Source organism: Panicum hallii, chromosome 3 (genome assembly GCF_002211085.1).
Source record: "Panicum hallii strain FIL2 chromosome 3, PHallii_v3.1, whole genome shotgun sequence".
Taxonomy (NCBI): domain Eukaryota; kingdom Viridiplantae; phylum Streptophyta; class Magnoliopsida; order Poales; family Poaceae; genus Panicum; species Panicum hallii.
Window position 1 is genome coordinate 52,350,408 of NC_038044.1, and position 15,719 is coordinate 52,366,126.

Below are 15,719 nucleotides of genomic sequence, written 5' to 3' on the forward strand. Positions count from 1 at the left end.
ACGCTCTTCGAGTGCGTCACCATCCGAAAATCACTCAATGCTCCACCCCTCCCCCAGGCAGGAAAGCGAAAGGACAAGGAGGATGAAGAAGGAGGTGACAAGTCGGGGGCTCAAGATTTTCAGGATCCGAAAAATGTCATCAACGTCATCTTCAGTGGAGACGGCGGATGACCCTCCAAGCGCGCGCAGAAGCTAACCCTGCGCAAAATTCTCGATCTCCTTTTCACGGGACGATCAATGGACACTCCGAGCCAGGAAAATTCTCGCTCATCCTAGATCTTGTCGTGGCGGGCTCATAGCTCACCCGAGTACTCATCGGCGACGGAAGCGGCCTCAACCTGCTTTTCGTGAGTACTCTCAAGAAGATGGGACTGGACATCTCCAAGATGCTCACTCCATCAAAGCTCCCTTTTACGGCATCGTCCCGGGCAACGCGGCTACACCACGCGGGTCAGTGGTCCTGCCAGTCACCTTCAAGACAAAAGACAACTATCGCACCGTGTACATCGAGTTTGAGGTGGCAGATTTTGACTTGTCGTACCAAGCCATTCTTGGCAGGCGGGCACTGGCCAAATTCATGGTTGTGCCCCACTACGTGTACCTACTACTCAAGATGCACGCAAGACAGGTGTACTCACACTCCGTGGTGACCTGAAGAAGTCGTACGACTGTGACCAGGTGGCGATCGAGTACGCCACGACTTTACGCGTGCTAGAATCGTCTACAGAAGTACTCGCGGCCGTGCTGAAACTGACCAACACAGAGATGGAGATCTCGAACCAACGGCCAAGCCAGTCGAGAGTTAAACCTAACCCCACTGATGTTGGCATCAGGACCATCCAGCTGCAAGAAGGGAACCCGTCCAAGACTGCTCTGATTGGAGGCGGCTTAGGTGACTAATAGGAAAGCGCGCTCATCAGCTTTCTTAGGGCTAACCGTGACATATTCACGTGGAAACCAGCGGATATGCCAGGGGTGCTTAAGGAGTTGATCGAGCACTGCTTGAAAGTCAATCCTAAAACTACTCCAAAGAAGCAACGACTACGACGCTTCGCCCCCGACAAGAGAGAGGCCATCAAGAAAAAATTGGCAAAACTACTCGCGGCTAGTTTTATCAAGGAAGTATACTACCCCGAGTGGTTAGCTAACCCTGTACTTATACTCGAAAAGAATAATAATGAATGGGGGATGTGTGTGGAGTACACTGATCTCAATAAACACTGCCCGAAGGACCCCTTCATGCTCCCACGCATCGATCAAGTCATCAACTCCACGACTGGCTGCGGCTTGCTATCCTTCCTCAACTGCTACTCGGGCTATCATCAGATAGCTATCAAGGAAGAAGATCAGATCAAGACGTGTTCATCATCCCCTTTGGAGCATATGCTTATACTACAATATCTTTCAGGTTGAAGAACGCAGAAGCCACCTACCACCGAGCCATCCAGCTATGCCTTGCGGATCAACTACACCGCAAACTTTAAAGCTTTCATGGATGATGTGGTCATCAAGACCAGATCCCATGACGAGTTCATCAGTGATCCCGAGGAGACTTTCAATAGTTTCTGACGGTTTCGATGGAAGCTCAATCTGACATAGTGCGTCTTTGGCATCCCTTAAGGCAAACTAGTCGGGTTCATTGTTAGCCACCGCGGGATCGAAGAAAATTCAAAGAAGATCAACACCATCACAGCCATGGATGCACCAAAGACGATCAAGGACGTCCGGAAGTTCATTGGCTGCATGGCAGCTTTGAACCTATTCATCTCCTGACTTGGAGAAAGGGGACTACCCTTCTTCAAGTTGCTCAAGCACCATGACAAGTTCAAGTGGACAGAGGAGGCAAATCAGGCGCTTCAAGACCTCAAACATCACTTGCAGTCGCCACCCATTCTGACGGCTCCCTAACCAAGCGAGAACTTGCTGCTCTACATCGCCGCGACTACTCACGTCGTTAGCACGACAATCATGGTGTTCATCATCCCCTTTGGGGTGCAGCAAACAGTTTACTTCATCAGCGAAGTTCTTTCCGAATCTAAGGTTCATTACCCGACGATTCAAAAAATTCTTTACGATATCCTCATCACTTCCAGAAGCTTCACCACTACTTCGATGCATTCCTGGTGGCCTCAGACTTCCCATTGGCGGATATCCTCCATAATCGGGATGCTACCAGGCCCATCTCCAAGTGGGCGGTTGTAACATAACAATTTTCATCACTTTGAAGAAGATGCAAGGCAACTCTCTAAAACCTTCTCCATTAAGCAAAAGCGAGATATTTTCAAGGCAACTCTCTAGATCCTTAGCCACTAAGCAATAGTGAGATATTTTCAAGGCAACTCTCTAGATCCTTAGCCCCTAAGCAAGAATAAAATATTCTCAAGGATCCTTCTTCACTAAGCAAGGGGGGAGATATTTTCCATGGAAGACTCTAGAAATAGTAATAAATAAAATTTTAAAAATGTTAAGATATTTTGGAATTCTCTAAAAGGAGGACACTTGTCCTAATACCATGGCTTCCCTTGACCTATAAATAGAGCCCCCCCTCCTTGCCATGACATCCACCCATGAGCAAGGTAGATAGGTTGTGGTAGGGCTAGGAGGGTTAGTGCTGGACTAGCCACTTAAAGGCGCGTGTTCCTTCGGGACTTTGCCGCTCCAATAAGGTAAGTGTTTTTTTATAAGCGTTAGTCTCCAAGTTAAACTTAAGTACTTAGTATATAAGTTGTGATTCAAAAGGACCCGGTACACTAAGTAACCAGAAGCCTCTCAAGTCACCGCACCACGCCCTAATTCTCAGATAATCATAACAGCGCCTACTTCCTTCGCAATAACTTCATCATCCCCTGAAAACCACAAAGTACTCACACCATTGACCTTGGAATAAACCATCATGCACAGTGCCGGCCGAGATATTTTTCCGCCGCGCACGCTCGCTCTCGCCCGCGCACGCGCGACACGCCGGCCCCACGACGGGACCGCGCACTGCCGCCGGCACCGCGCCGTGCCGCCCACCTCCGTGTCCCTACCTCGCCCACGCCACCGCAGCGTCCTCGCCGGCTTTGCCGCCTCGACGCTCGCGCCTTCAGCACCGTCACTGTTTGAGTTGACGGCGAGCTGCCGCAGCCCACACCGTCGCCCGTCCCCGTGTGATGCCGCTGCTACTCCCCTCGCCTATAAAAGGAGCGAGGCCGTGACGAACTCCATCACCAGCCCAAGCACACCGAGCCGCTTCACTCCGCTAGCTGAACCACTCCTCACGAGCCCAACTCACTCACGAGATGAAGCCCCAACAGTTGACCCTATTCCTCGAGCTGTTGCACGCCAAGGTGAGATGGCAGGCAGCCCCGACCATTAACTCCGCAATACTAATAAAGGCCCAAAACATCCACCAGGCCGTGAGCACCTAACCCAAATCATTCTATTTAAGTACCAACCAAAACTATAAACCCAATATCTCCTTCATATCAACTCCTATTGTCATTTCCATTTGAGCTTATTTTATAGCTTGCTTGTGTTTGTTTGCCGGTTGTGCCGTTTCCGCCCGTAGATCACGGAGTGACCGAGGAGGAGCCTGCCAAGGAGCCAGAAGACCCATACCACGAGTAGGAAGCCGCCGCCAACGACGCATACGTAAGCGAAGGCAAATTTCATCGACCCCTACGTGAGCGGTTGCATCCATGTGAGGACGTCTAGTTGTAGCACTGGTTTAGGATCGATTACATATATCGGTACTTGAGTGATCGAGTGTGCTCATACCTACATATGAGTAGTTATGCATATCCAGAGTTGAGGCTAGGTTATGAAGGAATTTGGCTGAGGCTAGGGCAGCTGGGTATGCTGGAAGCCGGCGCTACCGTGGTGGTAGACTGGCAGGTGAGTGCTACCGTGGAGGTAGGCTCGAGTTGATGTGTTGAGGGATGGCTGCTGCCCTGGCGAACCATAAGGACCGAGTTGTTTTGACATCTCACCTAGCTTACCTTAGTACGACCACAGGTTCCGTTATGGGGCGGACTTAGCCTAATCCCACTGGTTAGCCTGACGGTCGCGGGGATGTTTCATGGGTATAGACCATTGTGGTCAGGGCCCGAGGGTTTGTGCGGCCGGGCTGGGGCGTGACCACGGCTGGGTGTCGGCTATGTCGATTGTCCGTGCGGGCAGTTGAGCTTGTGGGTACAGTGTACGACCTCTGCAGAGTGTAGAATCCATTCGAATGGTCCGTGTCCACGGAATGGACAAGCTACGGTGTGGTCCTAACAACTAGTGAGCTACCTACTGTGGGTTGTGTCGGGAAGAAGGGCGTACCATGAGTTGCATTGCATATGCATTGTGGTTAATGTGAGTCATGCATGACATTCCCCTCCCGTAGGGTGAGGTGGAACTTGCTGAGTACTCTTGTACTCAACCCTTGTTGATTTTTCTCCAGAGGATCCCGACTTTGTTCCAGAAGACTGTGAGTAGATCGTGTCCGCACCCAAGCTGGTCGAGTGGAGTCGTGATGGATGAAGAGCTAGTCCTCCACGCCGTCATGATAGTCACTATCCTATGTTTGAGTTGTGTAGCTCTGTGTTGTCGTATTACTCCTCGTGTACTTGTAGAATAAAGCTCTGTATGACTCTGGACTCCACTTGATGTAACATGTATTATGCCGGAGACTTTGTTCGATAATTAATACATGGTTTAGCCTTGATCTTCGGGTCGGGGCGCTTCAGGTGGTATCAGAGCCATGCTTGGCTGTAGGACACGAATCGGTAGTAACGAGGACCGTAGGAGCCCTAGGATGGTCAATTCTTGGAACCCTATTACTCCTTAAAACTTTATCCTTATTATGCTAACCCTACCTTTGTAAGTTAGATGGCGGATGACTGGACCACCACCTACTGCATCAACGAAGATGGATTCCCCAGGGTGCTTTATGCTGCCACGGTGCGACTAGGTATTCCGGAACGACCGGAGTACGTGGGTCGCGAGTTCATGGAGCATGGCACCGAAAGCTGTGAGGTCACCGTCCATATTGGCGCCAGCGATAAATACTTGGAGTGCTGCACCAAGAAATTCTTCACCCAATCCTACTTCTAAGGCAGCACCATCTTCAGCATTATCACCAACACCACGCTCTGAGAGCAAGCGTCCAGCCGCAAGCACAGGGGCAACATCATCTACATCTACTGCTCACAGCCGAGATATTAAGTGCCACAAGTGCCAAGGACGTGGACATATTTCTGCTGAATGTCCTAGTCGAAGGACAATGATTGTCAATGAAAATAATGAGTGGAAATCAGCAAGTGATCCAGAATATGATGAGTATCCTGACGAAGCATTAAGTGATAATGAGAATGAGATTCGAGCTGATGTTGATGATAACAAATGCTTCGTTTCTCGTCGAGTGCTTAGTGTAAATGTTGGCAAAGAAGGCAACAGTCAGCGACATAATCTTTTCCACACTCGAGGTATGATCAAGGACATGTTGTGTCGAATCATTGTTGATAATGGCAGCTGCAACAATATTGCAAGTCAAGAATTGGTTGAAAGACTAAGATTAAAACAGCGACACCATCCCTCTCCTTACAAAATGCAATGGCTTAGCGATTGTGGTGCTATGCGTGTAAGCAATATGGTGACTGTGCAGTTCTCCATTGGGAAGTACCATGATCAAGTGGATTGTGATGTGGTTCCAATGCAAGCATGCCAATTGCTTTTAGGAAGATCTTGGTTGTATGATCGTGATGCTCAAATCTGTGGACGTTCCAACAAGGTTATTTTCATGTACAAAGGGGAGCGCATCTCTTTGCTTCCTTTGACTCCGGAGGAAATATTGAATGATGATCTCAAAAGGAAGAAGCGAGAGAGTGAGAAACTGTTGAGTGAATCACACAAAGCAAGTGAGATAGAGAGTCCAAAGCCAAATAGACCGCCATAGCCACAAAACTCCAAAACAATGGGAAAACAGGGATTAGTGATAATGGCTAGGAAAGGGGATCTGAAACACTTGAGAGAACCCAATTCCATGTTCTTTGTGCTCATGTGCCAGGAAATTTTTTTGTCAACTGACAACTTACCAGCTCCATTGCCTAGTGCTGTTTTTGACATTTTGCAGGAGTATGAAGATGTATTTCCTGATGAAGTACCACCCGGACTGCCACCAAAAAGAGGCATTGAACATCAAATTGATCTTATACCAGGAGCTCCACTACCGAACCGGCCACCGTACCGCACAAATCCAGAGGAGATGAAGGAAATTCAGCGCCAAGTGCAAGAATTACTTGACAAGGGGTACGTAAAAGAAAGTCTCTCACCTTGTTCTGTTCCAGTTCTTCTAGTTCCAAAAAAAAGATGGCACATGGCGTATGTGTGTTGATTGCCGAGCTATTAACAACATAACTGTGAGGTATCGACATCCAATACCTCGTCTTGATGACATGCTTGATGAGCTTAGTGGTGCTACCATTTTCACAAAAATTGATTTGTGAAGTGGCTATCACCAAATTCGAATGAAAGAGGGTGATGAGTGGAAAACTGCATTCAAAACAAAATTTGGCTTGTACGAATGGCTGGTCATGCCTTTTGGATTGACAAATGCACCGAGTACTTTTATGCGCTTGATGAATCATGTGCTTAGGGCATTCATTGGCAAATTTGTTGTTGTTTACTTTGATGATATATTAATTTACAGCAAATCTATTGAAGAGCATATTGAACATATTACTTATGTGCTTGCTGCTTTGAGCAAAGAAAAGTTGTATGCTAACCTTGCTAAGTGCACCTTTTGCACCGACAAGGTAGTTTTTCTTGGCTTCGTTATTTCAGGACAAGGTGTGGAGGTGGATGAAGAAAAGATCAAAGCTATTCGTGAGTGGTTACCACCTCAAAATTTAAGCCAAGTGCGGAGCTTCCTTGGGCTTGCTGGTTCTACTGGCGGTTTGTCAAAGATTTCAGCACCATTGCAGCTCCAATCAATGAGTTGACAAAGAAAGATATGCCATTCCATTGGGGTGAAAAACAGGAACGTGCATTTGAAGAGCTGAAAATGAAGTTGACATTAGCACCACTCCTTGCACTTCCAGATTTTGGTAAGACATTTGAAATTGAATGTGATGCATGTGGTGTAGGGATTGGAGGAGTGCTCATGCAAGAAGGTCGTCCATTTGCTTACTTCAGCGAAAAGCTAAGTGGTCCAACTCTAAATTACTCCATTTATGATAAAGAACTATATGCTCTTGTGAGATGTTTGGAGACATGGCAACATTATCTTGTGTCTAAAGAATTTGTGATACATTCAGACCATGAATCATTGAAACATCTTAAGGGTCAACTAAAATTGAATCGTAGACATGCTAAATGGAGTGAATTCATTGAATCTTTTCCTTATATTGTCAAGTACAAGAAAGGTAAAGATAATGTTGTGGCTGATGTTTTGTCACGACGACATGTGTTACTTGCTGAACTTGATGCTAAAGTTCTTGGTTTGGAAAGCATCAAAGAATTGTACGCTCATGGCTCATATTTTGCTGCACCATACTCCAAATGTTCACTTGGAAAGGGTTGGGAGAAATTCCATTTCCATGATGGATTTCTTTTTCGGGCTAACAAACTTTGTATTCTAGATAGTTCTCTTCGCATTATGCTTTTGCAGGAAGCACATTCCAGCGGTCTTATGGGGCATTTTGGTGCCAAAAAGACAGAACAACTACTGGTCAACCATTTCTTTTGACCAAAAATGAGATGTGATGTTGAGAGATACGTTCAACGATGTACAACGTACCACAAAGCTAAGTCTCGTTTGAACCCTCATGGTTTATATACCCCTCTCCCTATTCCTAGTGTACCTTGGGAGGATATTTTAATGGATTTTGTTCTTGGTTTACCTCGCACTAAGAAGGGAAGGGACTCAATTTTTGTTGTTGTTGATCGTTTTAGCAAAATGGCTCATTTTATTCCCTGTTATAAGAGCGATGATGCTTCACATATTGCTGAATTATTTTTTAGGGAAATTGTACGACTACATGGTGTACCACGGACCATTGTTTCTGATCGTGACACAAAATTTTTGGCTACTTTTGGAAAACATTGTGGGGCAAGCTGGGCACACAATTACTCTTTTCTACAACATGCCACCCACAGACCGACGGCCAAACTGAAGTAGTAAACCACACATTGTCCTTGCTGTTGCATGCTGTACTAAAGAAGAATATAAAGATGTGGGAAGAAAGTATACCTCATGTTAAATTTGCATACAACAGGGCGGTACATTCGACCACAAAATTTTCTCCTTTTCAAATTGTATATGGATTCAATCCCGCTGCTCCCATAGATCTCTTGCCTTTGCCTGTGCAGGAGCGTGTCAACCTTGATGCTAGTAAGCATGCTGATCTTGTTAAGAAGATTCATGAACAAGCTAGAACAAATATTGAGAAGATGACCAAGAAATATGAGAAGCAAGCCAACAAGGGTCGCAAAAAGATTGTACTTGAGCCTGGACAACTTGTTTGGATCCATCTATGCAAGGAACGGTTTCCTGAATTACGCCGGTCTAAGCTACAGCCACGAGCAGATGGTCCTTTCAAAGTGCTCCGTCGAGTCAATGACAATGCATATGAGATTGATCTTCCAAGCAACTATGGTGTAAGCACAACCTTCAACATTGCTGATCTCTCTCCATTCTTCGGAATTGACGAGTCGAGGACGACTCCTTTTCAAGAGGGGGAGGATGATGAGGACATCCCAGACACTGTGCCGAACCATGGGCCAGCTCAATGAAGTCAAACACAAGATACACCAATACAAGGAGCCATTACACGGAGTCGCGCGAAGAAACTACAGGAAGAGGTGAACTCTCTCCTTACTAATATTGATTACAGTACAAATGAGAATTTTATACAACCTAAATGTTCTACATATGTCTTACTAAGGTTTACACATATGGGAGATACTGCTGGACCAAAGGAGACAAGTTACACAAAGGACGGGATGCGTTATACAGAAGCTGAACCATCACACTAGCAGCTGAATCAGAGCCATGTTTCACGAGTCACACGCACTAGCTGGACAATTTTTCACCACGAGTTCTGCTTATGGACGGAAAGATAATCAAGTCTACTTTCACCTCCAACAAACGGCTCATCGTTTCGACTTCCCATTAAGGAGTAATGCTCATTTTAGTAAAAACTGTCTAGAAGGCTGAGGGTCACGCGAGGCTCTCGGGAATCCATGTTTTCCCCCTTTCACCTTCCTTTATTTTCGTGGGAAAATACAGATATTTCACACCTAGCTAGGAGGGGTATTCCTAGTATAAATAAATAGTGTAACCAAGCCAATCAGAGACGATCATGAATTAAGAAATTCACCCTATGGTGTTCCAACCAAGAGCTGAGTGACTTACTCCCCATTGTTCTTGCGAGTTTCTTCTTGGGCTTGTGAGAGATCTCTCTGAGATCCCCTAATTCGTGCTCTAGACTTTCGGGTCTTTTGTGTGGATTAGTCCCGGTTTGTGGTTCTGCGATCGTTCGGAGATCGAGTCGAGATCGTCACGGTTTCGGTGTCTCTCTCCCCATCGCTTGGTCGCATCCAACCTTGGCAGGTATAAAGCTAGTCATCCCGGCAATTTTCTTCCAATTATCCTTTGTTAGTACCTACTGTCGTGAAGATCGGACCACCCACGGGTTTGTCCCTATCAGTCATGTACTTTGATGGCTCACTCAAGCTCGGTGGCGGTGGTGCGGGAGTACTTTTCATCTGTCTGAGAGGAGAACAACTCAAGTATGTGTTTCAAATACTATTCGAGGTTTCCAAGAACGAGGCCGAGTACGAGGCATTGTTGCACAGCCTACGCTTGGCAATCTCCCTGGACATTAAGCGACTACTAGTCTATGACGACTCCTTACTTGTGGTTCAACAAGTCAATAAGGAGTGGGACATCAACAAGGACACCTTGGACGCCTATATCATGGAAATACGCAAGCTCGAGAAAAAGTTCTCGGGGTTGAAAATCCACCATGTGATTCGCGACAACAACGTGGGAGCATATATGCTCTCCAAACTGGGTTCTGATCGAGCTAACGTCCCACCGGGAGTTATTATTCATGAGTTGCATCACCCTTCCATCAAGTCACCAGACTCAAGTTCCATCGCTCAGGGTCCAAAGAAACCCAATCGAGAGGTCTTGATGATCGAGGTCGACTGGAGGGTGGCCTTCATCGACTATATCTAGGAGCACAAACTATCCCCCCACGTTGACCCAAGAAGCGCTGAAGCTACTTACATCCTATAGCGCAGCAAAGGTATGTTGTAGTTGGAGGCAATCTGTATAAGCATGAATCAGCTTCAGGCATACTCATGAAGTGTGTCAGCATGGAGGAAGGCAAAGAAATACTCCAAGAGATTCATGAAGGCGTGTGCGGGAACCACACTGCTTCTCGCACACTAGTCGGCAAGGCGTTTTGCTCTTATTTCTACTAGCCGACTGCTTTGACAGACGCCGAAGCACTCATTCGCCGGTGCACCAACTGCCAGTTCTTTGGCAAATAGTCTCATGTTCCGGCTCATAACCTGATCACTGTACCACCTTCATGGCCATTTGCATGCTGGGTCTTGGACATGATAGGGCATTTTACAACTGCGCCAGGAGGTTTTACGCAAGTGTTGGTGGCCATCGACAAGTTTACAAAGTGGATCGAGTACAAACCAATCGCAACACTCACTGTTGATTGAGTGGTTACTTTCATCTGTGATATCTTACACCGTTTTGGCTTCCCCAACACTATTATCACAGATTTGGGATCCAATTTCCATTCACATGAGTTCTGAGATTTCTATGAACGCAGCTCCATTGAAGTCAAATATGTATCAGTGGCTCATCCGCGGGCCAATGGCCAGGTTGAGTGCGCCAATGGCTTGATTCTTGATGGACTGAAGAAAAGACTTTATGACGAGAACAACAAAAGGGGCGGCAAGTGGATCAACAAGATCTTATTAGTAGTCTGGGGGCTTCGCACACAACCAAGCAAAGCCACATGCCAGTCACCTTTCTTTCTCGTATATGGATCTGAAGCCATATTACCAGCTGATGTGATGTGGAAGTGTCCATGACTGGAGATGTTTGAAGAAGGCGTGGCTGACAGTGCATGATATTTTGAACTTGATTCATCTAAGGAAATTCGATGCAATACATTGGTGCAGTCGGCCCGCTGCCTACAAGGAGTTCATCATTACCATGACAGGACGTTCAACGATGCTCTTTCAATATTTTGGAGATATGGTTTTTCGATGAATTCAGGATGATACAGGGCTTCACAAGTTTAACTCGTGATGGGAAGGACCTTTCATTGTGCACAAGGTCACAGGCCCTAGATTTTACCGATTACAGTACCCTGATGGCCAGGAGGTACCAAACTCATGGAATATTGAACACCTACGACGGTTTCATCCTTGATCAACTGGGGCCGTCTTCTATTTATGCCTAGAGGTTGATACTACCAGTACAACTCCATTTTACCGGTTTACGCGTAACTTTACTGAAGTGGCCTCGCTCCAATAATTCCAGCCCCTAATTACTAGTTTTCAATTAGTCTCTTGGGTTTCTGATGGGCTTTTGTGCCGATATTTTCAGTAAAACTCCATTTTACTCATTTATGATCGGTATCATGTGCAAGTTTGCTAATGAGACTTTGCTTCCTTATTTTCCAATAACATATTATTTATTCTCGACTTGTACACTATGTTATTGAAGGGGCCTTGCTCCCATGCCAAGAACTTTACTTGTTTACGACTGGTTTCACACATGTTCGTCTACTTTGACTACTTCTCTTGACTACAATCCTAGTTGGGATCAATTCCGACTAGATGGCTTCATCGACTGCTTATTCACTGGTGGTTCCTTGATCTATGCTTGGGCTTGGGGGCTAGTGCCACCTTTCTGCTACGACTACTTTATGCTCTTGGCTCCAAGGCTCGTTGCGACAAAGGCACTTAACGTGTTTCATGGGACAGCTCTCATGCTTACATGCTCGATGTTGTACAATTACTCGATAAATACCCGACCCAAGAGGCTTTTTAAGATTTATCTTGGTATATGTTTGTTAACCATTATTTTAGAAATTTTATTCTAAAATAAGGGGTTTGTTCAATTTATTGCCTAGAAGTCTTGTTTAGTCATTGGCTCATGGCACAAAGACTGGTTTGAGAGGTACTTTTGGGTATCCGTTGGGAATGTTATTTGTTTCACGATCTTTTTAGGGAACTCATCCCGAAAAGAGAGATTTTCAAATTTATTACACCAATTTGCCCTCGTTTACCATCAAACCTTCATTATTATATTGTATGCTATGATTCTTTAGATCCTTTATTCCAAAACCTTGGGGATTTGGATTTAAAGGCTCGGGGCAGTGGGACACGTGTCATCAGTGACTTATTTTTCAACTGCTGGAAGATAAGGACTGAAGACTCAAGATTAAATTCACCCTTAGCCTGATTCTACGAGTCAATCTAAGGCTCAGGGGCTACTCCATATGGAGTGCGAGTTTAATCGCACCCCATATAAAGAAGACTGGACAACTACTCGGGCATGAGCACCTCACAGCCTCGACGCAGCCAAGAAAGTACTCGATGGACAACTTCAAGATGAAGTTCGAAGAACTCGAAGATGCCTTCAGAAGTACTTGGACGTCTGCAGTACTCGGCTATGAAGAGCTCGGGAGCTTATTAGATCCGGGAGCACGGGACTGTACACGTGGCACACTTCTCTTAGGAAACGGGATGGGACATGGCCCACGCTCTACATCTGTTGTAACTACTCGTAATGCAGTAGGATTGCTCGTACGGTAGTTAGACTAGTCGGACACGGTAGGGAACTACCCGAGAAGTACTCGGGTAGGACTCTTGGGCTTGTACCCGACTAGGACTTCCATGTAAATCTATCCCTCAAACTATATAAAGGCGGACAGGGACCCCCTCGGGGACAATCATCATCAAAGGCAGTACAAATCACACAGGACGCAGGGTATTACGCTCTCGGCAGCCCGAACCTGTCTAAAATCCTGTGTTCCTTTGCACCTTCGAGGTCCTGATCTCGGCGACACCCTACCTACAAAACTCACCATCTCGGGGGTATCCCTCGGTGGGCGTGGCGGTAAAACAACGACACTCCCCTTCCTAGAGCCTCCTCTAGATCGTCCCCTTGCTAGAGCCGTCTGAGATCCATCCTCTTGAGCTTGCCTCGAGCAGCCGTGCGGCCATGGCTGCACCGCGAGCTGCAGCCGCCGCCGCTGGCCGCGCTGCGTGCTGCCGGCCGCGCACGCCGTGATCTCCCACTGGACACGCCACGCGCCCTGGGTGCTGTCGGCCGCACCGCAAGCCGCCGGCGCTGCTAGCCGCGGCGCCGCTGCTCTGCCCGGGCAGGCTGCGGCAGCCCGAGCTCGCCCCGCCAACTCGCTCCCACCGGCCGCCCGAGAGACGGAGCCAGGACAACATCGAATTGGATTTGGTGGTCCGCTTGATTTGGGCGGACCATTCCGATCCGCATCTGAGGGGAATATTCTCCTCAGTGGATGGATCCAACCCACCTTATTCTAAAACCAAACACCTCCAAAAACGGGTTCGACCCAACCCAACCCACTTGAACTCTTGAACAAACACATGCTAAATTGCCTAGTTGGAGTCCGTATACCTATATCAACTCCACACGTGAGGATCTCTGCCACATACTCTTATATGCATCAGAACTCTCATCGACTAATTTACAGTGTCAGATCCGGAACACATGACTGCACATATGGCATAGATAGTTCTAAATAAGAGATAAGGCATGTGCCATACCTTATACTTGATATAATATGCTTGGACTCGAGTAGAACTAGTTGATACAGAAGGACACTACCGGAGTAGTACTTGGGTAGGACTTCTAAGTTAGTATCGGGTTAGGATTTCATGTAACCCTATCCCCCAGAATATATAAGGGCGGGAAGAGACCCCCTCCAAATAATAAATCGTAAGCAATACAAACCACCATACAGGATGTAGGGTATTATGCAATATGCGGTCCGAACCTGTCTAAACCTTATGTTGCTTGCACATTCGAGTTCCTGATCTCGACGTCACCTTATCTACATATCTACCATCTCGGGGTATCCCGCGGTAGGCTTGACGATAAAACACCAACAGCTGGCGCGCCAGGTGGGTATGTTCATCGAAGATCCCCTGACGAACTCAATAGCAATCATCAACTCCGCGCCCGTGCTTGAAGAAGGCACGACTTTCGTTTTCGGCTCCTGGATCTGTGTCGCTAACGGCTCTGATAGTTTCAACAACCACCTCGCCGACACCAGGAAGCTGCAAAAGCTCGATAATTTTATCGACAATCTCGACGAGATGCTGCTCCCTAACCTAGTGAGGAACTCGAGGTTGATTATCTTTTGACAAATATTTTCTAGAAACTATGCTAAAAAGCTATCTAGAAATTTGTATTATTTTACAACTGTATGCTGTATTTATGCATCAAATTTGTGTGCGAAGTTTTCCTAAAAACATTGTCACAGAATTTATGATCAAAATTATCCTTTAGTAAGTAGATTATGCATAAAAGTTGGTTTAAAAAGATTTATCCTATAAGAAGTTGATTGAAAAAAAGTTATACGTGAATATTGTATGTATTGTAAAAGATATGCTGAAAACTTCAAATCTGATAGTTATTTAAAAAAGTTATACATATACATATACATGAGTTATAACTTTTAATAGAAAATTGTGGAGAAAGAAACTCTCTCGAAAAGAAAAATCGCATGCTGTCCAAGAACGAGTTATAACTTTTAATAGAAAATTGTGGAGAAAGAAACTCTCTCGAAAAGAAAAATCGCATGCTGTCCAAGAACAGACACGGCCTTCCCTGCAGTGAAAGTGTATGCAAGCAATACGCATGTCAGATGGGCCGATTCTTCTATGCCCTACTTAAGTTAGCAATCACTGGATATGTATTTGGTAAATTTAAAGGATGTTTAATTTTGGAGGGTTAAATTTTAGTCATATCACATTAAAGATAATTTTATCATTGAAAAATATTAAATAAAGTTTAATTATAAAACAAACTGCAGAATTCTTAGACTAATTTACAAGACGAATGTAATAAGATATATTAATCCATGATTAGTGGATGGTTACTGTAGTATTATTATTGCAAATCATGCATTAATTAGACTCATTAAATTCGTCTCAGGCGAATTAGCACCCATATGTGCAGAAAATTTATAAAAAATTTTATTTAATACTTATTCTCTTTGATGTTTGATGTGATGGAACTAAAATTTATCATGTTTCTATGATACACAAGGTAAAGCAGCAATGCAATTCATATAAAAAATAAATACTTCCTTCATTCTAAAATATAGATATTTTAATTTTTCTAGTTGCTATGAATCTTATGAAAAGCTAAAACGACAGATGGAGGGAAACGGTGGAATTATGTATTTCTTCACTTTTCAGAAAGAAAATCATGACTGGGATAAAGAGGCCGGCGCGGGACACGTGAGCAACGACAGCGTGAGCCTCTTCCCCACCCCCTCTGCCAGTGCCAGGCCCCACCGAGGGAGATCCGTAAAACGGTAACGGAAACCACGTCCACCCGTTCCCCTGCCACCACCGCCCCGATCGCCTCGCCTCGCCGCTCCCCCTCTCTCCCTCCTTGCTTCCACTCCACTCCGCCCTCCTCGCGGCGCGCCCCGAGGCCACCGCCT

General features: G+C 45.9%; 1 pseudogene; it reads left to right on the forward strand.

Annotated features, from left to right (window-relative positions):
• Positions 1–5,248: 5,248 nt before the first annotated feature.
• Positions 5,249–9,000, forward strand: LOC112885464 (annotated as a pseudogene).
• The last annotated feature ends 6,719 nt before the right edge of the window (positions 9,001–15,719 follow it).